Source organism: Papio anubis, chromosome 16 (assembly GCF_008728515.1).
Source record: "Papio anubis isolate 15944 chromosome 16, Panubis1.0, whole genome shotgun sequence".
Classification (NCBI taxonomy): Eukaryota; Metazoa; Chordata; class Mammalia; order Primates; family Cercopithecidae; genus Papio; species Papio anubis.
The window spans coordinates 26,076,088-26,102,096 of NC_044991.1; the positions used below are offsets into that span (position 1 = coordinate 26,076,088).

The 26,009-nt window shown below is 51.3% G+C and overlaps 1 protein-coding gene, 2 long non-coding RNA genes and 1 pseudogene across 6 annotated transcripts in view; 3 read left to right on the top strand and 1 right to left on the bottom strand.

Moving 5' to 3' along the window:
* Nucleotides 1-26,009, top strand: part of LOC101000755 (aspartate-rich protein 1-like) — a 181,716-nt gene that overhangs the window by 126,484 nt on the left and 29,223 nt on the right. The window lies entirely within an intron of this gene.
* The window catches only part of LOC103888275, a 118,599-nt gene that overhangs the window by 28,057 nt on the left and 64,533 nt on the right, over nucleotides 1-26,009 (bottom strand). The gene's annotated exons all lie outside the window — the stretch shown is intronic.
* On the top strand, nucleotides 673-4,373 carry LOC101019429. Its single transcript, XR_004178945.1, has 4 exons — nucleotides 673-1,514; nucleotides 2,301-2,483; nucleotides 3,403-3,619; nucleotides 4,267-4,373. It is a non-coding gene; the product is annotated as an uncharacterized LOC101019429 (long non-coding RNA).
* Nucleotides 7,482-25,451, top strand: LOC101026942 (annotated as a pseudogene). The gene is made up of 4 exons (XR_004178943.1): nucleotides 7,482-7,969; nucleotides 20,175-20,252; nucleotides 23,477-23,594; nucleotides 24,994-25,451. The product of XR_004178943.1 is annotated as an immunoglobulin lambda constant 6-like (transcript).

The window sequence follows — 26,009 nt, forward strand, 5'->3', positions numbered from 1 at the left end:
CTCAGCCTCCCAAAGAACTGGGATTACAGGCATGAGCCACCACGCCTGTTCCTGGCCTGCTTTTTAATAAAAATTTTACTCCTGCTCTGCAACTTACCTCTATCTGGTTTCTACTTTATGACCCTCAGTTAAATTCTTTCTTCTGAGGAGGCAAGAATTGAGGTTGTTTCAGTTGTGTATGGATTCACCACCGGGAACTCGGATACCTTCCACCGGTAACAGGTCGAGGATGCTAGGTGAAAATGTTATGGAAGCTGCTTGCTTTTTACAAACGTAGTGGTTGTCATGTCCAGCCACAGCCACTGCACCTATGTGAAAGTCCCCCTTAATAAACTTATGTCTCTTTTACTGTCTCCAGATCTCTTCCTCTACCCTTCCACATGGTGCCTTCTCTACTGGAGTAAAGTGGGGTCCCGCAGGGCACCCTTTCCCTGCAGTTTTTATTTTTATTTTTTTTTTTGAGATAGATTCTTGCTCTGTCACCCAGGTTGGACTGCAGTGGTATGACCTCGGCTCACTGCAACCTTCGCCTTCTGGGTTCAAGTGATTCTCTAGCCTCAGCCTCCTGAGTAGCTGGGATTACGGGCGCCTGCTACCATGCCTGGCTCCTTTTTTTTTTTTTTTTTTAGTATTTTCAGTAGAGAGGGGGTTTCGCCATGTTGGCCAGGCTGGTCTCGAACTGCTGGCCTCAAGTGATCCGCCCACCTCAGCATCTTAAAGTGCTGAGATTACAGGCGTGAGCCACTGCACTTGGCCTCTCTCCCTATATATACTTCATGTATCTTCAAAGCCAAGAAGGAGCTTCTGTCCCTTTGGTTAGGGTCGGGGTCCCAGAGGTCCAGGGTCAAGGCTACAGCCGCCTCTCAAGGACGTGCATCCCTGCAAGAGGCTGCATCCAGCAGTCATGGAAGAGGCTCCGCTGGGGCCTGCTCCAATTCCTGCTGGGGAAAGCAAGTGGAGGTGCCCCTTGAAGAAACGGGGATGCCACCAATCTCAGGGGTTCTGTCCTGGCCTGCGGCCCTGGATGGTCCAACCTCTGCTGGGATGGGGAGCAGACGACGCCCTTCTTGGCTGGAGCTGAGGGTGGGGGTCCCGCTTCCCCCCACAAGGCCTAGCCCTGGATTCCAGCCACAGGTCCTACTGGGCAGCGCCTGGCACCACCCTGCCCCTCCAGGCCTGGCACTCACTCTCAACAAACATGGCGCAGACGGCCTCACGCGCATCACGTGGCAGGCGCCGCACGCTACAGGCCTGCAGGGCTCCCCCTCCTCCCCGCTGCGCCGCTCTCATCCTCTCAGACTGGCTGACAAGACAGGGAGCGGGAAGTATGACCTGGCTGGTGGCGGTGTCCTGGGCGGCTCTCAGGGGCTGTTGTGTGGCTGCCCGCAGGAGCTGCTGGGCGGGATGCTGTACACCCGGGAGAGCGGATTGCTGGAGCGCAAGGAGCTGGACGGCCTCTGAAGCTTCCAAGCCGACCTCTCCGACAACCCACGCCGGGGCTTCCAGGAGCAGAGGTACCCACGACCGTTGCGAGAGGCGCCCGGAGGCCCTGCGTTGGGAATGGCATAAGCCCCGGCGCCCTGCAGCCTCCTTCACCTGAGTGCACCAGAGCTGGGGGCCCGGAGGAGGTTAAAGGTCAACGGGCTTGGGGGCGCCAGGTTGGAGGACGGGGGTACGGGGGTAATAGGGGGACCTGGAAGGGCCAGGGCGGAGGAGGCAGGAGGAGGAGGAAGCGCTCCTGTCCAGCCGCCTCCCCAGGCGAAGGCTGAGCCCGGTCAGTGTCCTTTCTAACATTCATTTTTAATTTTTGAAATGTTTTTGAGACTGGGTTTGGCCCTGCCGCCCAGGTTGGAGAGGAGTGGGGCAATCCTAACTTCTGAGCTCAAGCGATATTCCCGCCCCAGCCTTGCAAGTTAGCTGGGGCCACCATGCCTAATTAAAACAAACAAACAAACAAAAAACAAAGAAAAGAAACTTGGTGGGGCTTGGTGGCTCACGCCTGTAATCCCAGCACTTTGGGAGGCCAAGGTGGGCGGATCACCTGAGGCGAGGAGTTCAACACCAGCCCGGCCAACGTGGTGAAACCCCGTCTCTACTAAAAATACAAAAATTAGCCAGGCGTGGTGATGAGCACCTGTAATCCCAGCTACCTGGGGGACAGAGGCAGGATAATTGCTTGCACCAGGAAGGCGGAGGTTGCAGTGAGCCGAGATCAAGCCACTGTACTCCAGCCTGTGCTATAGACTGAGACTCCGTCTCAAAACAGAAATCAACTTTTTTGTTTTGTTTTGTTTGTTAAGATACAGGGTCTCACTACGTTATCCAGGCTGATCTCGAACTCCTGACCTCAAGCCATCCTCCCAGGTTGACTTCCCAAAGCGCTCATTACAGGCATGAGCCACCACTCGTCAGGCCGGAGCAGCAGGCGCTGCACAGAGCTGGGCCCGGAGTTCGCGAGAAGGGGACAGTTTAGACATTCTGAGGTCGGCTCTGCTGAGGGGGGAAGGTACCTTGGTTTTCAGGGTTCAGATAGAGGACAGACTGTGACATCAGGCCAAGGACGCCACCCCTGTTGCCCTCCTGACTTGGATGTGGTCAGCAGAGAAGTGGGATCCGGTGAGGTCTGGGCCGCGTTTGCCTGATCTACATCCTCTTTTTCTTTTTCTTTTTTTTTTGAGACAGAGTCTCGCTGTGTCACCCAGGTTGGAGTGCGATGGCATGATCTTGGCTCACTGCAGCCTCCGCCTTCTGGGTTCAAGCGATTCTCCTGCCTCAGCCTCCCGGCTGGGACTATAGGCGCCCGCCACCACTCTCAATTAATTTTTGTATTTTTAGTAGATATGGGGTTTCACCATATTGGCCAGGCTAGTCTCAAACTCCTGACCTTGTGATCCGCCTGCCTCTGCCTCCCAAAGTGCTGGGATTACAGGTGTGAACCCCCGTGCCCAGCCTACATCCTCTGTTTCTGACTTTGTGGTATTCAGTACAAGAGAAAGAGAGGAGAGGGCTGGCTGCCAGCATGGGCCTCACTCACAGTGTCCTAAGCAAAGCTCCCCCATCCCCCTAACCAGCCTTCCTCCCTGTGACAGGCAGTGGGTCATTTGCATCTTAGTCACAGGTCTGAACCTTCTTGCCTTTGGCTGGGATGTGCCCCTGGGTTCACCCCTGTCTTGGGAGATACTGGGTTCCATCCGCTCCAACGAGGATCTCTGGGCCCCACTGGTCCAGGTGTACAACCTGCACTGGCAGTTGACCTGTCATCAGCAAGTTATCTGTCTTTTCCGCCAGGAGTCCCCACTATGTGTTAGGGCTTGTGCTAGGCCTGGGGGCACAGCTGTGCAGCACACTGGTCCCGGATCCCTTTGGGGGCCTAGGAGCTGAGCCCGGCCCTTCTCTTCGCAGTCGGGCCCCACCTTGTACATACCGGTTCCCTCCATCTTCATCGACATCAGCCAGGACTGGCGGCTGTGGTGTTTTGTCAGCTGGGTGTGTTACGAACGGGAGGTGACCCTGCTGGAGCGATGGATCTAGGACCTGTGTACAAGAGTGGTGCTGAGGATTGGCAGTGCCCACTTCTATGCCATCGTGCCCACTTCTATGCCAGTCTGGCCAGGAGCAGGTAGGGCGGGTGGGGGTGGGTGGGCACAGCTGCTGAACAGCATGGGACCCTCGGATGCCACCCACAGCCTGTCTCCTGGGGTGGGACAGTGGGGGGCCTTACCCTGCCCTGGGGGCTGTGCCCTGTGTAGGGGGATAGGCGGCCTGATCTACCCCACTGGTATGTCTTCCCATCTGGCTGGCAGGCCCCTGAGCCCCATGCTGCAGGTTATGTGAGGGAGTGCCCGATAGCAGAGCCCCTCCTCATGCCCCAACCTGCCACCCCCTCCCCATATCTCCTATGTCTGCAGTGGGTGAATGGGGTCGACACGCTGGAGCATGAAAGAGGCTACCTCCCCTTCAAGGCTGACAGCAGCAGCCTGTTCCGGGTGGGGTCCCTGCCCTCCTGCCTCTGCGTCACTGTCGTCATCAACAACATGCTTGCCCCCCCACCCTGCCACCAGGGACCATGTGTACATGACCGACACCTCCAAGTGGATACCACCCTGCCTCCACTGCACGCACCCACCTTCCCACCCCACCCTGTGGTCTTCCTGCCCGGGACAGGGTGGCCTTCGCAGAGAGGAGGCCCTGATCTGGGGTGGCAAGTGAGCTGAGGGCAAAAGACCCATGGCAAGGGCCCAGCGAACCACAATCCTTCTGCCCTAGGTATCCCAAGGGTTACTTTGTCCAGAACACAGACTTTGACTTCTTCAACTATGCGGGACTGCAGCGGTCTGTGCTTCTGTACACGACACCCACCACCTATATCGACATCACCGTCACCACCGGTGTGGAGCGAGACAGAGGTGAGAGCTTCTGGTAGGATCCTCCCTCAGCGGGGCCCCGGGTGGCTCTGTTTGTTCCCTGTTTGGAAAGCTCTCCCAGGAAAAAGGTTCTCCCAGCATCTCTAAACCTTCACAGGTTCCCATCCACCTACGAAACTAAAATCCAGGCTGTCTGAGTGGGCACGAGCTCCCAAGATCACCTATGTGGTTGATCTCACTTGGAGAAGAGGGGTCTGGCCCAACGTCACATAGCTCAGGGTGGCAGTCCTGTCCTTTCCCCACGGTGCTGCTCTCACTCTAGCTCCCCTTGCTACACGTCGTGCTCAAGGAACAGGCAGCTTCAGGGGGCCGGGTGCAGTGGCTCACGCCTGTCATCCCAGCTCTTTGTAAGGAGGACTTGGTAGGAGGATCACTTCAGGCCAAGAGTTCAAGACCAGCCTGGGCAACATAGCGAGACCATCAGCACAAAAAATTTAAAAATTCGCCAGGCACGGTGATGCGTGCCGGTAGTCCCAGCTGCTGAGGCAGGAGAATCAGTTGAGCCTGGGAGGTCAAGGGTGCAGTCAGCTGTGACCGCGTCACTGCACTCTGGTCTGGGCAACAGAGGGAGACCCTGTCTTTTTTGTTTGTATTTGTTTTTGAGCTGGAGTCTCACTCTGTAGGAGCCCAGACTGGAGGGCACTAGTGCAATCTTGGGCTCACTGCAACCTCCGCCTCCCAAGTTCAAGTGATTCTCCTGCCTCAGCTTCCCAAGTGGTAGCTGGGATTACAGGCACCTTCTACTGCATCCAGCTAATTTTTGTATTTTTTTAAAGTAGAGACGGGGTTTTACCGTGTAGGCCTGATTGGTCTTGAACTCCTGACCTCAGATGACTCGCCTGCCTCGGCCTCCCAAAGTGCAAGAATTACAGGTGTGAGCCACCGTGCATGACTGGGATACCCTGTCTTTAAGAAAAAAAAATTTAATTTTTTTTTTTTTTTTAAATATATCCTTTTCCTTTTGTGAGAGGAGGCCTTGTACTGTCGCCCAGGCTGGATGGCAGTGGTGCAATGATTGACAGCTATTGTGGGGCCGCAGTTGTCAGTTTCAAAGAATTTAGGCTGGGTGTGGTGGCTAATGCCTGTCATCCCAGCACTTTGGGAGGCCACGGTGAGCGGATCACTTGAGCTCTTGAGCTCAAAAGTTCGAGACCAGCCTGGGCAACGTGATGAGACCCTGTTTCAAAAAGAATAAATAATTAAAATAAATAAAGAATTTAAATAAGAATCATACAGCAAAGGTGATGCAGCATAGAGCAATTTATTGTAAAGGGAAAAGTATTTTGCAAGTGAAGTGCAGAATAGCCCAGGCACAGTGGCTCATGCCTGTAATCCCAGCACTTTGGGAGGTTGAGGCGGGTGGATCACTTGAGCTCAGGAGTTCAAACCAGCCTGGACAACATTAGGCGGGTGTGGTGGCGTGTGCCTGTAATTCCAGTACTAGGGAGGTTGAGATGAGAGAATGGCTTGAATCCAGGAGGTGGAGGTTGCGGTGAGCTGAGATAGCAACACTCAATTATATAATCCCAGGTGCTCGGGAGGCTGAGACAGCGAGACCCCATCTCAAAAAACACAGTGAAGTAGCAAATATGTGCTTCACCCTGAGAGAGAGAATTCAGGGCAGGCTGCTGGTAAGGATGAGAGAGCGCTGATTATCAGTGGGGAAACTCCCTTTCTGGGAGTCTTCCATGATGAATTCCTAAGGGCTGGGAGAGGTGTTACTCTAAGCACGTTCTGGGTCATCTTCTGGCTGCACATAGGTTGTAGCTGTACATGCTTGTTCACACATCACACGTCTCAGTGCCGTGGTTGGCACTTCCGAAGGACACGGTCAGTTCCTTGACTACGTATTCTGCCTCAAGATTGTAGCTCACTGCAACCCCAAACTCCTGGCTCAAGCAATCCACCCCCTTCAGCCTCCCAAGTACCTGGGGCTGCTGGGATTGCAGGCAAGCACCACCATGCCCAGCTAATTTTTGTTATTTTTAGGGAAGAAGTGGTTTCCCTATGTTACCCAGGCTGGTCTTGAACTACTGGACTCAAGTGATCCTCCCACCTCAGCCTCCCTGTGTTGGTGTGTTGGGATTACAGGTGTGACCACTGTGCCTGGCCAAAAACATGTTTTTTTTATTTTGTATTTTGAGACAGAGTTTTGTGCTGTCACCCAGGATGGAGTGGTACAGTGGCATGATCTTGGCTCACTTCAACCTCTGCCTCTACTAAAATATGAAAATTTGCTGGGCATCTGTAATCCCAGCTACTTGGGAGGCTGAGGCAGGAGAATTACTTGCACCTGGGAGGCAGAGGCTGCGGTGAGTTGAGATCATGCCACTGCACTTCATCCTGGGTGACAGAGTGAGACTGTCTCAAAACAAAATGTTTTTTGTAGAGTTGGGGGTCTCACCCTGTTGCCCAGGCTAGTCTTGAACCGGACTCAAGTGATCTTCTTGCCTTAGCCTCCCAAAGCGTGGGGATTCTAGGCATGAGCCACCTCGTCTGGTCAAGGAGAAGGCCCAATTTTGAAGGGCAGGTCCCAGGGTCAGCCAGGAAAGGGCAGAGCCTCTGATTGCTGCTTCTCTGCTTGCAGGCCCCGAGGCGGCTGCTGGGGTGCACTGGGGGTCTTCCTGCTGCAGGCCAGGCCAGGCCAGATGGGGCTCAGGCTGTCAGGGTGCTCACACCTGGCGCTTTGACTGTCATAGGTGTGGCTGACTGCACAGACGTCACTGGGGCCTTTTTCTGACTTCTACACACTCCCTGTGGCGATTCGCACTGTGGCTGTCACCGAGAGCCAGTTCCTCATCAATGGGAAACCTTTCTATTTCCACAGTGTCAACAAGCATGAGGATGCAGACGTGCATTGGGGCTCCTGGGTCCTCGTGGGGGCTGCTTCTGGTCACCTTCCACTTTCGCCTTCCCTGTGTCCCGCAGTTCAGGGCAATGAGGCAAATGAGCTTCCCTGTGGCAGCTAAGGGTAATGAGGCAAATGGCTCCAAACCACCCTGCTGTGGAGCTGGTGGTTGGGCTGGAGAGGGGGCTCATCGGGTGGCTTTCCAGGGTCCTGGCTCTTGGAGGGGTCCTGGCTCTTGGAGGAAGTGCAGCTTTGACAGGGATGGGTCACTTGACTCTGCTGTCCCCTAGATCTGAGGGAGGGACTTTGACTGTCTGCTGCTGGTGAAGGACTTCAACCTGCTTCACTGGCTTGGTGCCAATGCCTTCCGCACCAGCCACTATCCCTGCACAGAGGAGGTGCTGCAGATGTGTGACCAGTATGGGATTGTGGTCATTGATGAGTGTCCCACTGTGGGCCTGGTGCTGCTATGAGTCCCCACCACGCAGCTGCTCTGCCTGGCCAGCCTGTGGGCCACACTGTGACCCTCCGTCCCTTCCCTCCTGGCCCCCTGGCAGCTCTTCAACAATGTGTCTGTACATCACTACGTGTGGGTGATGGAAGAACTGGTGCACAGAGACAAGAATCACCCTGCCGTGGTGATGTGGTCTGGCCAGGAGCCTGCCTCCTACCTGGAATCTGCCGGCTACTACATCAAGTGAGCGTCCCCTGCCTACCCTGGGCTGGATCGCGAAGGAGATCCTGGCAGGTGGCAGACTGGGGTGGACGTGTGCTATCCGAGATCAGCGTCCCGTCCCAGCCCAATGGGAGGGCCGTCCATACCAAGACAGTTCAGGGAACCAGATATCTACCTCCCCAAATTGTGGTTTTCTTTTTCTGTGTTTTTGAGATGGAGTTCTGCTGTGTTGCCTAGGCTGGAGGACAGTGGTGAGATCTTGACTCACTACAACCTCAGCCTCCTGGGTTCAAGTAATTCTTCTGCCTCAGCCTCCTGAGTAGCTGGGATTACAGGCATGCATGAGTGCATGCACTCGGCTTGTTTTGTTTTTGAAACAGGGTCTCACTCCGGTTGCCCAGGCTGGAGTACAGTGGCATGATCTTGGTTCACTTCAGCCTCAATTTCCCAGGCTCAGGTGACCTTTCTGCCTCAGTCTCCCAAACACCTGGGATTATAGATGTGTGCCACCCATGCCCAGCTAACTTTTGCTTTTTTTTTTTTTTTGGACAAAGTCTTGCTCTGTTGCCCAGGCTGGAGTGCAGTGGCATGATCTCAGCTCACTGCAACCTTAACCTCCCAAGTTCAAGCGATTCTCCTGCTTCAGCCTCCTAAGTAGCTGGGACTACAGGCACGTGCCACCACACCTGGCTAATTTTTGTGTTTCTAGTAGAGATGGAGTTTCACCATGTTGGCCAGGATAGTTTCTGTCTCTTGACCTTGTGATCCGCCCGCCTCGATCTTCCAAAGTGCTGGGATTACAGGCGTGAGCTCCTGTGCCCGGCCAACTTGCATTTTTTAGTAGAGACAGGGTTTCACCATGTTGGCCAGGCTGGTCTTAGTGTACTGACCTCAGGTGCCTGCCTTGGCCTCCCAGAGTGTTGGGAATATAGGGTGACCAACTGTGCCTGGCTAATTTTTGTATTTTTAGTAGAGACGGGGTTTCACCATGTTGGCCAGGCTGGCCTCGAACTCCTGGCCTTCAGTGATCTGCCTGCCTCAGCCTCCCAAAGTGCTGGGATTACAGGTGCAAGCCACCATGCCCACCCCCCTTTTCTTCTTTACAATCATGCCATTCTAACTCAGTGTTCAGAGGTGGAGTTTTTTGCGGTAGAGGCAACAGAGGTTATAGAAATGCTCCTTGAGGCAGATGCCACACCCTGATTTCATGGAGTGCTTTGGGCTGAGCCAAATCTGCAGCAGGCGGAAGGCTCTGAGATGTCATCCCAGCCTGGGCAAAGGACAATTCAGGGCACGGGGGCACAGGAGTGTGCTCAGCAGGACTGGGCGGACAGGCCCTTTGTTGGGAAGGTGAAGAGTACAGCCTTCCAGGTGTGGGTGCCTGAGGCTTCCAGACAGGCTTCTTTGGAAGGTGATCAGAGGAGATGCCTGTTTTCCGGGGCAGGAATTGGAGGGAGTGCCCAGGCTGGAGAGGTTCAGTCAGGCTGTCACAAGACTTTGAAGCTTCCCATCTCAGAGCCTGGCTGTTGAAGAGCATGGGTTTGGAACTTGAGGCTAGGGGGTTCTTTTCTGTCCAGTGCCAGCCACAGCCTTTGGATGGGCAGAGCAACGACTGGGGGAGGGTGTAAAACAAAAGAAATGAAGTGAGGAAAGAGAAGAGGAAAACAGGCTTCAACAACAGTCTAGGCTGAGTGCGGTGGTTCATGCCTATAATCCCAGCCCTTTGGGAGGCCGAGGTTGGTGGATCACCTGAGCCCAGGAGTCTGAAACCAGCCTGATCAACAGATAGTGAAACCCTGTATCTACTAAAAATACAAAAATTATCCGGGTGTGGTGGGGGATGCCTGTAATCCCAGCTACTTGGGAGGCTGAGGCAGGAGAATCTTGAACCTGGGAGACGGAAGTTGCAGTGAGTCAAGACTGCAATTTTACTCCAGCCTGGGCAACGAGTGAAACGCCGTCTCAAAACGACAACAACAACAACAACAACAAAGAGGCCAGGTGTGGTGGCTCACATTTGTAATCCCAGCCCTTTGTGAGGCCAAGGCAGGAGGATTGCTTGAACCTAGGAGTTTCAGGCCACCCTGGGCAATATAGCAAGACCACATTTTTACAAAAAATTAAAAGCTGGACATGGTGGCATGTACCTGTGGTCCCAGCTACTCAGGAGGCTTAGGCAGGAGGATTGCTTGAGCCCAGGAGATCGAGGCGGCAGTGAGCTATGATCATGCCACTGCACTCCAGCCTGGGCAACAGAATGAGACCCTGTCTCTAAAAACAAAAACAAAACAATAAGAGAACAGGACCATCACTCACAGCACCTCTGCCTCTGCCCTACCTACTTGAATGAGGAGCAGGGCGTCTCAGCTGCTCGGAGCAGCCCTTGAATGAGCCCCAGCTATTTCTGGGGTCCTCAGACGAAACCTCCCATGACCAAGTCATACCCAACACGGGCCTCCTCCCCTGTTCTGGCCCCCGCTCGGAGATGCTGAGTGACAGAGGCTCAGGCTTCGGGTGTTCCGGGCAAAGCCTCACCCCCAAGGCCCCACAGCTCAGACCCAGTCCTTGGTTCACATGACCCCACATCCGGCCTCTTTTTCCCTTAAGACTGATTTCTCCTGGAAGATCACTAGATCCCTCATTCAGGTGGAGTGCTGCAGGACGACACTTTTTCTAGGGGTGACCCAGGCCTGCAGCAGTGTCATAGACAGGCTTACCCGAGCCTCCACCTGAGCCCCTGCTCCTCCTATCCCACAGGGAGGTGGAGGTTGCAGTGAGGTGAGTTCACGCCATTGCCCTCCAGCCTGGGCAACAAAGTGAGACTTTGTATCAAAAAAAAAGTAGGGGGCATGCAGGCAGTGTAGGCAGATAAGGGCATGGACGAAGCTACCTCATTGCCACCTTCCTGCCTGGCACTCAGATGTCATTCCACCAGGCCCACGAGGCCTCCGGGGAAAGCCATGTTAATGGCTGAGACCAAGGGGGTTGCCCTCAACCAGCTGTCACTGCAGGAGCTGCAGAGCATTGGGCGGCCCACCCCCTTCTCCATGCTTCCTCCTAGGAGGTGAGCCTGGTTGCCTGGAGCCCGGGGTGGCCCGGCTCCCTGGCCCACCTCTTCCTCTCTTCAGCCTCCTGTTCTTAGGCAACATGAGCAGCATGTGGGACTATAGGCACAGCATGGAGCAGTATGGTGCCCTGGATGGCACTGCATGCTCCAGCATCGATTGGCAGATCCGCCAGGTGTGGGCGCTACTGCAGGCACAGCAGGCCTAGGTCCTCCCGCACCTGCCCCCAATTAAAATGGGAGTGGGAGGAGGCTGCTGCGCGTTTCCTGCCCCAGCCTGGCTCCCTCATTGCTGGGCTTTCTGGGGCTGGCTTGTGGGGATGGTCAGGGACTGGAGAGGCAGAGCGGGGTCTCCTGTAATCCCAGCACTTTGGAAGGGCAAGGTGGGAGGATGCTTGAGGCCGGGAGTTTGAGACCAGCCTGGGCAACACAGGGAGACCGCGTCTGTACAGAATAAGATAGCCCAGCATCGTGGCCCATGCATATAGTCTCAGTTGCTTGTAAGGCTGAGGTGAGAGGATCACTTGTGCCTAGGAACAGAGGCTGCAGTGAGCTGTGATCACACTACTGCATTCCAGCCTGGACAAGAGTGAGACCCAGTCTCTAAGAAACTAAAAATAAAAAATTAAAAAACTGGAGTGGAGAAAACTGGGCAAGGACAGTGAGAGTCATAGATGGGAAAGGGAAAGGGGGCTCCCATCACAGCCTCTGCCCTGTCCAGGCCCATCCCCTGAAACAGGGTATCACGGTGACCTCCTAGCCCAGGAGGCGATGACTCACGCCTATAATCCTAGCACTTTCGGAGGCTTGGGCAACATAGCAAGACCTGAGCTACCACATTAAAGGAAAAAAAAAAAAAAAAGAAGCTAGCCAAACTGGGTGGGTGATTCACACCTGTAATCCCAGCACTTTGGGAGGCGGGGTGGAGATGACCTGAGGCCAGGAGTTCTAGACCAGCCTGGCCAATGTGGTGAAACCCCATCTCAAACTCGTCTCGGAAAAAAAAAAAAGCAGTGAGTGGCGGCACACACACCTGTAATCCCAGCTACTTGGGAGGCTGAGGCAGGAGAATCGTTTGAATTCAGGAGGCGGAGGTTGCAGTGTAAGGTCGCCCACTGCACTCCAGCCTGGGTGACAGAGACTGCCTCTCAAAAAAAAAAAAAAAAAAAAAAAAAAAAAAATTGGCGAGACGCGGTGGCAGGTGCCTGTAATCCCAGCAACTCGGGAGGCTGAGGCAGGAGAATAGCTTGAACTTGGTGGTCGGAGGTTGCAGTGAGCTGAGACGGAGTCACTGCACTCCAGCAATCCTGAGGAGACAAGAACTAAACATAGTATGATCTCCTGGATGAGATCTTGGAATAGGAAAAGGACATTAGGGGAAATAGTAAAGAAATCTGAATCAAGATGAACCTTAGTTAATAATAATGTATCAGTATTGGTTTATTGGGGCTGGGGATGGTGGCTCACATCCTAGCATTTTGGGAGGCTAAGGTGGGAAGATCCTGAGGTCTGGAGTGTGAGAATAGCCTGGGCAACATAGCCAGACTGCATCTCTCTAAATTTTTTTTTTTCTTTTAGTTAATCAGCATGGTGGTATGCACTTACAGTCCCAGCTGCTAAGGAGGCTGAGGAGGGAGAATTGCTTGAGCCCTGGAGTTTGAGGCTGCAGTGAGCTGTGACTGTGTCACTGTGCTCCAGCCTGGTCAATAGGGCAAGACCGCCTGTCTCCAAGAATTTTTTCATTAAAAAAAAAATTTTTTTTTGAGGCAGAGTTTCGCTCTTGTTGCCCAGTCTGGAGTGTAATGTGGAGATCTCGGCTCACTGCAACCTCCGCCTCCTGGTTTCAAGTGATTCTTCTGCATCAGCCTCTTGAGTAGCTGGGATTATAGGCATGTGCCACCATGTCTGGCTAATTTTGTACTTTTAGTAGAGACAGGGTTTGTCCATGTTGGTCAGGCTGGTCTTGAACTCCCGACCATTAGGTGATCTGCCTGCCTCGGCCTCCCAAAGTGCTGGGATTACAGGTGTGAGCCACTGTGCCTGGTCAGAAGCTAACCTTTTATATATCTATGCAGATGTGTGTGACTATATATTTATCTATATCTGAATCTGTATATCTCTCTTACTGGTTCTGCTTCTCTGGTTTGAACCCTAACACACCTAGTTTTTTTTTTTTTAGTTGGCGTCTTACTCTGTCACCCAGGCTAGAGTGCAGTGGTGTGATCTCTGTTCATTGTAACCTCCACCTCCTGGGAACAACTAGTATTTTATAATCTGTTAGGAATTCAAATGTTTTTCAAAAGATCAAAGTACATATTTAAATACATTTCAAATACAAACTTTAAAAATCATATTATGAAGCATTAAGTAAAATTCTACATTGTTAGGTCAGGGACAGTGGTTTAGGCCTATAATCCCAGCACTTTGGGAAACCAAGGTGGGTAGATTGCTTGAGCTCAGTAGTTTGAGACCCCCCTGGGCAACATAGCAAGACCCTGTCTCCACAAAACTAGAAAAATGAGCTGGGCATGGTGGTGCATGCCTGTGGTCCCAGCTGTTTGGGAGGCTGAGGTGGGAGCCTCACTTGAGTCCAGGAATTTGAGGCTGCAGGGAAGCATGATTGAGCCATTGCACACCATCCTGGGTGACAGAGTAAGACCCCGTCCCACCCCCCAAAAAAAGTTAACATCACTATATAATTGTACTCTAAATTATTAGCAAAATGAAAGAAAATTAAGTATTATTTAAAAATAGGCAAGGTGCAGTGGCTCGTGCCTACAATCCCAGCACTCTGGGAGGGCAAAGCAGGTGGATCACTTGAGGCCAGGAGTTTGATACCAGCCTGGCCACCATGGTGAAACCCCATTTCTACTAAAATTGCAAAAGTGTGCCTGGTGTGGTGGCGCGTGCCTGTAATCCCAGCTACTCAGAAGGCTGAGGCAGGAGAATCGCTTGAACCTGGGAGGCGAACATTGCAGTGAGCTGAGATGGCGCCACTGCACTCCAGCCAGGGTGAAGGAGGGAGACTGTCTCCAAATAAATAAATAAATAAATAAACAGTTGGTTCAAATGGACATAAAGATGGAAATAACAGACACTGGGAACTCCACATGTGGGGAGGGAAGGAGGGGAAAGGGTTGAAAAACTACTCATTGGGTACTATGGTCAGTGTTTGGGTGATGGGTTCAATAGAAGCCCAAACCTTAGCATTTTGCAGTGTACTCATGGAACACACCTGCACATGTGCCCCATGAATCTAAAGTTTAATACAATAAAAATAATTAACTTAGTGCAATAGACAATTATAGACGTTTAATCATAAAACACAAGATAAAATAGCACTGATTTTTTTTTTTTTGAGGCAGTCTCATTCTGTTTCCCAGGCTGGAGTGCATTGGTGAGATGTCAGTTCACTGCAACCTCCATCTCCTGAACTCAAGCAATTCTCGTGCCTCAGCCTCCCCAGTAACTGGGATTACAGGCGCACACCCTCCGCCTCCTGGGTTCAAGTGATTCTCTTGCCTCAGCCTCCCGAGCAGCTGGGATTAGAGACACTCGCCACCTTGCCCGGCTAATTTTTGTATGTTTAGTGGAGATGGGGTTTCATGATGTTGGCCAGGCTGGTCTTGAACTCCTGACCTCAGGTGATCCACCAGCCTCGGCCTTCCAAAGTGCTGGGATTACAAGCATTAGTCACTGTGCCTGGCCAAATATTTTTCTTTAAGTCCTTCATCTTTAAATAATCCCATTTCATTTTGATAACTTTGAGATTATCTGACAGAATTCTTGGGGGAAAGGTTAGGACTGTAATCTTTTTATTGACAGCAGGCAGTGTGTTTTGTTCCAAAAAAATCGTTCTGCTTTCTTTTGATCTTTTGTTTTCATAATGTATGAATGGGGATTTTTTTTTTTTTTTTTTTTTTTTTTTTTTGAGACAGGGTCTCACTCTGTTGCCTAGGCTAGAGTGCAGTGGCGTGATCGTGGCTCACTGCAGCCTCCACCACCTGGGTTCAAGTGATCCTCGTGGCTCAGCCTCCTGAGTAGCAGGGATTACAGGTGCACACAAACACACCCAGCGAATTTTTGTAATTTTAGTAGAGATGGGGTGTCAGCATTTTTGCTGGCCTGGTCTCAAACTCCTAACCTCAAGTGATCCGCCTGTCTTGGCCTCCCAAAGTGCTGGGATTACAGGTGTGAGCCATTGTGCCTGATCTAGATGGAGATTTTAATCATTCCCCAAAATCAGTTTCAATTCTGTCATGCTCATCTGCTTCTTCAAAAAGTCTTTGAACCAGAGTTAAGTATATTATTATTACATCAGTAGCTGGGCGTGGTGTGGAAGCCACGCCACAGCCTTTGTGGGAATGGTACGCGGTGATCAATTGCTAAGAGTTCGAGCCAGCGTGGCCAAATATGGCGAAACCACTACCGGAAAATGGCTGTGGGTTACATGGTGGCAGGTGCCTGTTGTCCAGCCACTGAGCTGAGGCATGAGAATCACCTTCCAACCCGGAGAGGCTGCAGTGGTGAACCGACTGTGCCACCGCACTCCTGCCTGGGCGATGGAGGGAGACTTCCCCACTCTCAAAAAAAAAAAAAAAAAAAAATTATTATTGCACTTCAGATGCTCGCTTGTCGGTGTTATCTTCTGACTCTTGAAGATAGTAAAGCACCAGAAGTATGAGCCATGGACAAATTATTATTATTTTTTTTTTTTTTTTTGAGACGGAGTCTCGTGCTGTGTCACCCAGGCTGGAGGTGCAGTGAGGTGATCTCGCTCACTGCAAGCCCGCCTCCCAGGTTCACGCCGCCATTCTGCCTCAGCCCTCCGAGTAGCTGGACTACAGGCGCCTGCCACCACGCTCGCTAGCTTTGTATTTTAGTAGAGACGGGTTTCACCATGTTAGCTGTGATGGTCTCGGATCTCCTGACCTCGGTGGATCCGCCTTTGGCCTCCCAAAGTGTTGATTACAGGTTTGAGCCATCATACCGCCAAATTACATATATTATTATTATTGCTATTCATTATTATTATTATTATTTGAGACAGAGTCTCTCGCTCTGTCACCCAGGCTGGAGTGCAGTAGTGAGATCTTGGCTCATTGCAACCTCTGCCTCCTGAGTTCAAGTGATTCTCCCTCCCGAGTAACTGGGATTACAGTCTTGCGCCACCACAGCCGGGTAATTTTTGTATTTTTAGTAGAGACGGGGTTTTGCCATGTTGGCTAGGCTGGTCTTGAACTTCAAACCTCAAATGATTCACTTGCCTTGGTCTCCCAAAGTACTGGGATTACAGGTGTGAGCCACTGCACTCAGACTGGAAAAATTATTTTTAAATTAATTAAGTGTATCCTTGTTCAATTTGGAATTTTAGTGAATCAAAGAACTCCATGGATAGTCTCAATACAAAATAATTCAGATTTCAGATTCAGGTCAAAACAATAGTATTACACCAGCAAAAATACCAGTATTTCCATATTTAAAGTGAGTACAGCAGGCTGTGTGTGGTGGCTCATGCCTGTAATCCCAAGACTTTGGGAGGCAGTGGTGAACGGGTCACTTGAGGCCAGGAGTTTGACACCAGCCTAGCCACCATGGTGAAACCTTGTGTCTACTAAAAATACAAAAATTAGATGGGCATGTTGGCATGTGCTTGTAATCTCAGCTTACTCAGGAAGCTGAAATTTGAGAATCACTTGAATCCAAGAGACGGAGGGTGCAGTGAGGTGTGAGCTGAGATGGCACCACTGCACTCCAGCCTGAGAGACAGAGTGAGATTCTGTTTCAAATAAATAAATAAATAAATAAAGGCACAGTGCATAAGGATACTGGAAAACGAGAATGCTGAAGACCATGGTAGAAGGAGTAGGGTGGAACATAAACAGAATACATTCTCATGAATGCTTCTTGAATAACTCCATGCTATTTTAGACAGTTACCCATCTGCCCTAAAACAGACCTAAAGCTAATGAGTGAGTTTCCTTGCTCTAACGGTGAACTAATTAATGTTTTTTTCCTGAGAGCTACTGTGTGGCCAAATGGGCATTAATTGAGTGAGGACTAGCTATGGGCAACATTCTGCTAGGGTTTTGTTATTTCTTTCCTTTTTTTTGTTTTGTTTTGTTTGTTTGTTTTGAGACGGAGTCTCGCTCTGTCACTCAGGCTGGAGTGCAGTGGCTCAGTCTCGGCTCACTGCAAGCTCCACCTCCCGGGTTCACGCCATTCTCCTGCCTCAGCCTCCTGAGTAGCTGGGACTGCAGGCGCCCGCCACCATGCCCGGCTATTTTTTTGTATTTTCAGTAGAGACAAGGTTTCACCGTGTTAGCCAGGATGGCCTTGCTCTCCTGACCTCGTGATCCACCCACCTCGGCCTCCCAAAGTGCTTGGATTACAGGCATGAGTCACCGTGCCTGACCGGGTTTTGTTCTTTCCTATTTTTTTTTTTTTTCGGTGACAGGTCTCACTATGTTTTCCACACTGGAAGGCAGTGGTGTAAACATAGTGCACTATAACCTTGAACTCCTGGGCTCAAATAATCATCCTACCTCAGCCTCCTGGATAGCTGGGGCTACAGGTGTGTATCATCATGCCCAGCTAATTTTTTTTTTTTTTTTTTTAATTTTAAGTTTTTCTGCAGAAACAAGCTCCTGCCATGTTGCCTGGACTGGTCTCCAATTCCTGAACTCAAGTGATCCTCGTGCCAAGCTTCCTTTTATCACATCTTGAAGTCTGTAAGAAGTGGATCATCTCTTCTGGCTGGGCGCAGTGGCTCATGCCTATAATCCCAGCACTTTGGGAGGCAGAGGCGGGCAGATCACGACGTCAGGAGATGGAGACCATCCTGGCTAACATGGTGAAACCCCATCTCTATTAAAAAACACAAGGCCGGGCGCTGTACTCACGCATCCCAGCACTTTGGGAGGCCGAGGTATGGATCACGGTCAGGAGACTGACCATCCTGGTTAATCACGTGGTGAACCCTGTCTCTACTAAAAAAAAAATGCAAAACTAGCCGGGTCGAGGTGGCGGGCGCCTGTAATCCCAGCTACTCGGGGAGGCTGAGGCAGGAGAATGGCGTGAACCCGAGGCGGAGCTTGCAGTGAGCTGAGATCCGGCCACTGCACTCCAGCCTGAGGACAGAGCGAGACTCCGTCTCAAAAAAAAAAAAAAAAAAAAACACACACAAAAAATTAGCCAGGGTGGTGGTGGGCACCTGTTGTCCCAGCTACTTGGGAGGTTCAGGCAGGAGAATGGCATGAGCCCAGGAGGCAGAGCTTGCAGTAAGCCGAGACCACACCACTGCACTCCAGCCTGGGCAACAGAGCGAGGAGACTCTGTCTCAAAAAAAAAAAAAAAAAAAAAAGTGGATTTTCTCATAGACCAGAGCTTTCAGAACAAGCCAGTATTTTGGCTATTCTTGGCCCTTTGCAATTTTTTTTGTTTCTTTGAGGCAGAGTTTTGCCCTTGTTACCCAGGCTGGAATGCAATGGTGCAATCTCAGCTCACTGCAACCTCTGCCTCCTGGGTTCATGCGATTCTCCTGTCTCATCCTCCCGAGTAGCTGGGATTACAGGCATGCTTCAGTACGCTAAGCTAATTTTTTTGTGTTTTTATAGTAGAGCAGGGTTTTGCCATGTTGGCCAGGCTGTTCTTGAACTCTTGACCTCAGGTGATTCGCCCGCCTCTGCTTCCCAAAGTTCTGGGATTACAGGTGTGAGCCACCACACCCAGCCTGCATTTTCATATAAATTTAGAATTAACCAGGCGTGGTGGCACACATCTGTAATCATAGCACTTGGAGAGTCTGAGGAGGGAGAATAGCTTGAACCTAGGAGTTTGAGGCTGCAGTGAGCTATAATTGCACCACTATACTCCAGCTTAGACAACAGAGCAAGATGCTTTCTAAAAAAAATTAGAATCAACTTGTCAATATTTATTAAGAAATATGTTGAGATTCATTCTAATGGTGATTGTTTGTTAAAAAAAAAAAAAAGGACTGGATGTGGTGGCTCATGTCTGTAATCCCAGCACTTTGGGAGGCCAAGGTGGGTGGATCACAAAGTCAGGAGATCGAGACCATTCTGGCTAAAACCTTGAAACCCCGTCTCTACCAGAAATACAAAAAAAAAAAAAAAGAAAAAAAGCTGGGCATGGTGGCGGGCACCTGTAGTCCCAACTACTTGGGAGGCTGAGGCAAGAGAATGGCATGAACGCGGGAGGCGGAGCTTGCAGTGAGCCAAGATTGCGCCACTGCACTCCAGCCTGGGTGACAGAGCGAGACTCTGTCTCAAAAAAGTAAATAAAAAATAGAAATGAAAAGAGGAAAGAAATATGTTTAGATTTTGATAAGAATTACATAAGTAATCTACAAATCACTTTGGGAAGAACTGATTGAGTGTTCCAATCCATGAACATGGTGTATTTCTCCAGACTCTCACAAATATTAATGAATGCGAAAGAAAACATCAGGATGGTAGGGCTGTGGATGCAGAGAACACCCATGGGAATGTCGGTCTGGCACTACTCGCCGCCTAAGGGCTGTCGCTGCTCCTTACTTCGTTTTTCTAGGTTGCCAGATTATCATGTGAACTTGTCCTATGTCCAGTGCTGATTGATTCAGGTGAAGGCACCTGTCCCAGGCCAGTCCAATAAATGTCCTTACACAGATATTTGGAACGGAGACTGAAAGACAGTTGAACAAGCCTCTCTGATTGCAAAATATAAAATTTGGGAGCTCCCTGTAACCACGCTTCAGATTATGTGAACTAGAGGATTGGTGGAATTGCTGAGAAAAAAGGACAAATCTTAAAGAAACAGAGATAGGAGAAGACAGTGGTGTTAGCGTCTCTGACTCCATATAGTTCTTAAGACCAATGAGTTCTGAGAGAGAGAACTATCTTGTTTATGAATTCCAAGAGACAGTCCATAAACCTGTCTTTAGGCTTAAGCTAGTTTGAGTTGGGTTTCTGTCACTTGCAACAAGAGTCCTGACTACTGCAGTTGACTAGAGTTAAAAGGTATAGCGTCAATAGGTGAGCTAGCTCTGGCTTTAAAAGGCTTCCAGTTTGAATTACACTCCATTCCCTCTGGTGCCCCTAGAAAGAGCCCTCTCTAACACAGGCCAGCAGCTGGCAGACATGCTTTTGTTTTTTTTCTCTGCAGGAATTTTACTGCCTTGATTGAGACAGATTATCAGAGGTGGGCACCCTTATCCTCTCTTTCATGCAGGATTTATCACATGTAAGTATTTGTCTTATGTTTGGATGCTACATTTTGGTTAGAATTTAATCATACCTCTCATCAAGGTTACCCACATGATCACTCTAAGGCTGTTGTAAGCCTAACTGACAAGTATTCCATATGTCAAGATGTAAAGTGCAACCCAAAATAAGATGTAAGCACCGCATGGGACTGAGAGAGAAATGCTAGAAATCTTCACCCTTACTGCCTTTCTTGATAATAACCATGCATCCTGTGAGGGAAATAGTGTTATAGTGATAGAAGGGTAAGGTTCTGAAATTTGAAGAGATTGGAGGCCAGGTGTGGTGGTTCACACCTGTAATCTCAGCATTTTGGGAGGCCAAGGTGGGTGGATTGCTTGTACCCAGGAGTTCCAGATGAGCTGGGCAACATTGTGGGACCCCATCTCTAAAAATAAAAATAAAACTTAACTGGGTGTAATGGCGCACGCCTATAATCCCAGCTACTCAGGAGGCTGAGGTGGGAGGATTGCTTGAGGAGGTCAAGGCTGCAGTGAGCTGTGATCATGCCACTGTACTCCAGCCTGGGTGACAGAGTGAGACCCTGTCTCAAAAAAAAAAAAGATTGGAGGGAAGAATTTTTGAGGATACTGTGGTGCAGGGAAAGGGTGTGCCATGTATATGCAGATGGTCCTCAGCTTTCCAAACTTAACTCTGGAACAGGCTACCTTTCATACATTTTATATACTGTATACTGCCAGACCCAACACATTTTTCAAAGGCCACATTTGAACCTTTTTTTAAAATTATTTTTTATTTTTTTAAGACGGAGTCCTGGTCTGTCACCCAGGCTGGAGTTCAGTGGCACGATCTTGGCTCACTGAAACCTCCGCCTCCTGCGTTCAAGTGATTCTCCTGCCTCAGCCTCCCAAGTAGCTGGGACTACAGGTGCGTGCCACCACGCCCAGCTATTTTTTTGTGTTTTTAATAGAGGTGGGGTTTCACTGTGTTAGCCAGGATGGTCTCGATCTCCTGGCCTCGTGACCCCTGCCCCCCCGCCTCGGCCTCCCACAGTTCTGGGATTACAGACGTGAGCCACCGTGCCTGGCTATACTACTTTGAATAGGTCTTAATAGGTTTTAATTAATTATTTTTAAATTAATTTCAAAAATCTTCTATAACATGGATGAAACTTGAAGATATTATACTTAGTGAAATAGGCCAGACATAAATGGACAAATGTCATTTGAATCCACTTTTATGAGGTACCTAGAATTGGCAAATTCACATAGACAAAAAGTAGATTTGAGTTAACAGGGCAAGGGGGAAGGAAGAATGGGGGACTGTAGTTAATGGGTTTAGAGTTTCTGTTTGGGAAGATGAAAGAGTTTTGGAGATGGATGGTGGTGAAGGTTGCCCAACAGTGTGAATGTACTTAGTGCCATGGAGCTGTACGTTTAAAAATAATTAAAGTGGAAATATTGATGCTATGTATGTTTGACCACAATTATAAAAATGGAGCCGGGTGTGGTGGCTCACACCTGTAATCCCATCACTTTGGGAGGCCGAGGAGGGCAGACCACCTGAGGTTGGAAGTTCGAAACCAGCCTGGCCAATGTGGAGAAACACCGTCTCTACTGAAAATACAAAAAATTAGCCGGGTGTGGTGGTGCATGCCTGTAATCCCAGCTACTCAGGAGGCTGAGGCATTAGAATTGCTTGTACCCAGGAACTCAGGAGGCGGAGGTTGTAGTGAGCCGAGATTGTACCACTGCACTCCAGGCTGGGTAACAGAGTGAGACTCAGTCAGAAAAAAAAAAAAAGGCTGCAGACAGTGGCTCACGCCTGTAATCCCAGCAGTTTGGGAGGCTGAGGCGGGGAGATCATGAGGTCAGGAGTTCAAGACCAGCCTAATATGGTGAAACCCCACCTCTACTAAAAATACAAAAATTGGCCGGGTGCGGTGGCTCAAGCCTGTAATCCCAGCACTTTGGGAGGCTGAGACAAGTGGATCACGAGGTCAGGAGATTGAGACCATCCTCGCTAACATGGTGAAATCCCGTTTCTACTAAAAATACAAAAAATTAGCTGGGCCTGGTGGTGTTCGCCTGTAGTCCCAGCTACTCAGGAGGCTGAGACGGGAGAATTGCCTAGAACCTGGGAGGCAGAGTTGCAGTGAGCCAAGATCATGGGCGACAGCGAGATTCTGTCTCAAAGAAAAAAAAGAGTGCTGTCTAGATGCAGTAGCTAAGTACGCAGAAGCCATTTCAGTGTGGTAGGTGAGGTGACTGAGTCTAGGGACTCCAGGACTGAGGGGTTGAGACCACCCATGGTCATTGTGATGAGATGAAGATGGAAAATGAGCTGGGCTGGGGGAAGGTGGTCATCTCCTCTGGATATCATTAGTTTGAGAGTCCGGTTGGGTAGCCCACTGGGCATGGTCAGCAGGCAGTGGAGGAGCTGAGAGGGTTTGGAGCTGGGATAGACTCCAGCCTCACCATGTGGGCAATAGTGGGGGCCACAGAGTGTGAAGATGGCCAAGAAAGGGGTCTGAATGGGGATCTTGAAGAGTCAGCAGCCAGGCACGGGCCATGGAGAAACAGATGTCAGGGGAAGAGGAAAGGGGAGTCAGACCCTAAGGGGAAAAGAGTCACTGGAAACAGGGGCCAGCCCCGTGTCACATCCAGCAGAGACACCAGGTACAGCAGAAGGACCTTGGACATGACCGTGAGGAGTGCCTTGTTGGCCATGACCTGGGGGAGATGGGGGTGAGAGCATAGGGGACGACACCATGTCCCCAGCACACAAAACAGTGCCTGGTAGACAGGATGGATTTATGGATGGACTGACAGGTAGATGGATGGATGAATGGACAGATGGTAGATGGATGCAAAGATAGATGAATAGATGGACAGATGGATGGACAGATGGAATGAATGATCAGAAAAGGCTCCATGAACAAAGTGAGACTGAGCTGCATCTCCATGGATAGATATAAAAGCAGAGGACTCTCCTCTTGGGTCAAGAATGACCCAGTGTCCTGGTCCAGGGAGGAAGTCAGCCTGGCTTGACTGGGGACACTTGTGGCGGATTTCAGAGGCCCTTAAAATGGGACCACGTGAGGTTGGGCAGGTCCGAGCCAGCTCAGGACTCCTGCCTCAGACAGGGAACACCCACAGAGACCCTACTGGGATACTGGCCACCCCCCTACCCTGTGCCTAGGTCAGAGCCTACACACTGCAGCCCTGTGCCCCTCACACCCAGCAGGTTCCTGCTCCAGCACGGCTCCTGGACTGGCCCCAGGTGCTGGCCAGGGGGTTTCTATCCAAGTATAATTCACTGAAGCATGTGTATGGCAACGAGACCCAGCTCACTGTTTTAGGTAAGTGGCTCTCACAACTTTCCCCAGCCTGTCTCACCCTCTCCTGTCTGGAAAAATCTCTTTTCTTTCTCTGGGGCTTCTTCTCCTCTGCCCTCCAAGCCTTAAGAGATTTTTCTTTCTCTGGGGCTTCTTCTCCTCTGCCCTCCAAGCCTTAAGCATGGAACCCTTCCTTTCTCTATGGAGTTTGGGGGAAGTGGGCTGGTCTCAGGGTAACTGGCAGGAAGGGCTCCCACAGTGGGAGCAGCCACTTTCAGCTTCCAACAGCGGGACACAGCCTGGTCCTGGGGTCTGGGCTGGGATTGGGCAGGGTCAGGGCTCCTCCCCTTTCCCAGGGCAGATGTCTCAGTGAAGGACAGAGGCCAGTTCTGATGAGGGGCCCTGTAGTGGCCTTAGAGACAGTCCCCGGGACCCCAGGATCTAGGCTGAGGGCTGGATGCCCATCCAGACTGGGAGGGCCACATGGGGGCCGGGGACACAGGGGTCACCCCAAGGGGAGACCATTGGAAGGCACAGAGAGGACTCTGGGTCTAGGCTGCAGCTCTATGGCTTGTGCTGGGTCATGAGGACATGGGGACACTGAGGGACAGATGAAACTGGGTGAGGTTGGAGAGGGTCTCCTGGGGCCCAGATGTGTCTGTCCCTGGAGCCCCGTCACCTCTGAGGCCTGGTGTCTCTCTGTTCACGGGTCGACCTCCCGCCTTCATTTGAGGAATGGCCCGTTAGACTCAGGAGGTGACTAGCGGGGAGTAAACGGGGGTGCAGATAACTCCACGGCCACCAGGTGAATCAGAGGCTGCTGGGGTGGGCATGGGGGCTGCGGTCCCCCGAAATCTGGGGAGGAAGCTCCAAGAACCCAGCTGATGTGAAGGGTCCTGTGGTTGGGCTGGTGGAGACAGGGGCGATGGCGGAGCCCCAGGGTTTGTCTGGGTGGAGCCCCTGCTTCACCAGGAGAACTGAGTGGGCCAGGCTGGAGCACAGCCTGGTGTCCCAGGGGATGGGAAGCTCCAGGCCATGCCAGGTTTGGGCCTCCCCACACCCTGCCAGGACGGTTTTGTGTGCTGTGGGGGAGACCCCTAAATTCCAAACTCAGACTCTAGAAACCAGGAAGGAGGGAGCACAGCCTGCCCTAGGTACACATGGGGAAACCGAGGCTGCAGAGGAAATGACTGGGCCAGGACGCCTGCGAAAGGTGACTTGGGAAGGCCCCTAGGAAAGGTGCAGGGCTGTCTGCTCTCCAGAGGGCTCCAGTGGAAAGGAGGGAAAGAAGAGGGAGGGAGAGGCCCTGGGTGGACCAGACAACCACACGATGAACCCTCCCAGAGACTTTAGACAGAGAGAGGCGCTCCACAACACCCCACTCTCCCTCTGCCATCTCTCACCCCCTCCTCTGTCCACACAGGTCAGCCCAAGGTCACCCCCTCAGTCACTCTGTTCCTGTTGTCCTCTGAGGAGCTCCAAGCCAACAAGGCCACACTGGTGTGTCTCATGAGTGACTTCTATCCGGGAATCTTGACGGTGACCTGGAAGGCAGATGGTACCCCCATCACCCAGGGCATGGAGATGACCACGCCCTCCAAACAGAGAACAACAAGTACGCGGCCAGCAGCTACCTGAGTCTGACGCCCGAGCAGTGGAGGTCCCACAACAGCTACAGCTGCCAGATCATGCATGAAGGGAGCACCGTGGAGAAGACAGTGACCCCTGCAGAATGTTCGTAGGTTCCCAACCCTCACCCCACCCACAGGGGCCTGGAGCTGCAGGATCCCAGGGGAGGGATCTCTCTGTATCCCAAGCCATCCAGCCCTTCTCCCTGTACCCAGTAAACCCTCAATAAATATCCTCTTTGTCAACCAGAAATCCTGCTCCCTCTCTTCATTTCTTATCTCTCATATGATTTGATGCTTCTCCTGGGTTCTCAGTGTGGCGTTGGGGGAATCCTGGCACCAGTGGGAAAGTAACCTGGAGGAGAGGATCACAGCCTCCCAGGCGTGTCCCCTGGGGAAATAGGCCAGGATAGGAGGAGTCGGCTCACTGAACACCGGTCCCTCCATTCTCTCCCACCTCCCCTTCCTCCTTGCAGCTCACCCCCCATCTCACTGCCTGCTTTCTGGAGGGAGCTATTTGTGTCTGATCCTCCAGATACACCGCCTGTCCCTGTCCTGGTCTGGACCTTCTACCCACCCATGGCCTGTCTTTCCTCAGCCTGGAAATCCTACTCTGGGCCTGGAGTCCCTCTGCTTCTGGCCCTGTCCCCTGGAATGCCCTCCTCCTTCTCTGCCCAACTCTCCACCCCCAAGGGCTGGATTGTCTAGGACACTCCAACACCATCAAATTCATGAGCTCTGAAATTTTGGGTCCACCTTGATTTTTCACCTGACAGCAGGTTCAGAGGTGTGAGAAAAATAGGAGGAAGCC